This window comes from Camelina sativa, chromosome 20 (assembly GCF_000633955.1).
Source record: "Camelina sativa cultivar DH55 chromosome 20, Cs, whole genome shotgun sequence".
In the NCBI taxonomy this organism is placed as follows: domain Eukaryota; kingdom Viridiplantae; phylum Streptophyta; class Magnoliopsida; order Brassicales; family Brassicaceae; genus Camelina; species Camelina sativa.
The window spans coordinates 14,257,304-14,258,179 of record NC_025704.1 but is presented as its reverse complement, the minus strand read 5'-3'; the positions used below and the strand labels follow the sequence as shown (position 1 = coordinate 14,258,179).

At 43.4% G+C, this 876-nt stretch overlaps 1 pseudogene; it reads right to left on the bottom strand.

The window, feature by feature from the left end:
• The window catches only part of LOC109131189, a 9,132-nt pseudogene that overhangs the window by 1,274 nt on the left and 6,982 nt on the right, over positions 1 to 876 (bottom strand).

The following is an 876-nucleotide window of genomic DNA, read 5'->3' as shown; positions in this document are numbered from 1 at the left end:
TACTAGTGGTCCCATACCCACTAACATCCTAACAACAATCAATAACAGCGGATAACCAAATAAAACAATTCCAATAATATTCCAACATAAATAATCCAATAACATCATAATCCAAACAAAGAAATAACCAAAAGCTAACATCCTACAATGTTCCAATGACTTAATCTAGCAACCTAACATCAGCTAGACCACAATCAATCAAGCCTCTAGAACATCCTCCTCCTCATCGCCTTTGATTCCACGATCACACTTTTCCTTTACCTGCACACCACAAACAACAATTGAGATGCGTAAGTATTATCATAAATACTTAGTGAGGCCGTCCTCCCATCTACTGGGTTATACACACAAGCATATGAGACCCTCAAGTCAAGCAAGCAAACAAACACAAGCAATACAGCAAACCAGGAAAACAAGTCTCGGTTGAGACTAGTGTCGACCGATGCCACAATAAAGTGTCGACCGATGCTGAACCAAAGGTGTCGACCGATGCTAAACAGTGTCGACCGATGCCACTCCAAATGGTGTCGACCGATGCTTCCAAGTGTCGATCGATGCCTCCTCTGCAGACACGATCTGCGCGAAACCGAACATCGAACTCTCCTTCCCAAACATCTCGAATCCGTCCCAATCTCACCCAATTGCCTCAGAAAACACTGGGAATCACAAAAGCAACGAACCTAAGCAACAAAACAACACAAACAGCAAAGAAAACACACAAACAAGAGAGATCTCATGCTTAGATCAACCATGGTCAAGCACTCACCTCAAGAACAGGAAGATTGGATTGAGAAACGTGGAAAACAACACCTCCAGAAGCTCCCCCTTCGTTTCCAGCAACAGATAACCCTCCTACAGCCTCAGATCTCTCCAAAA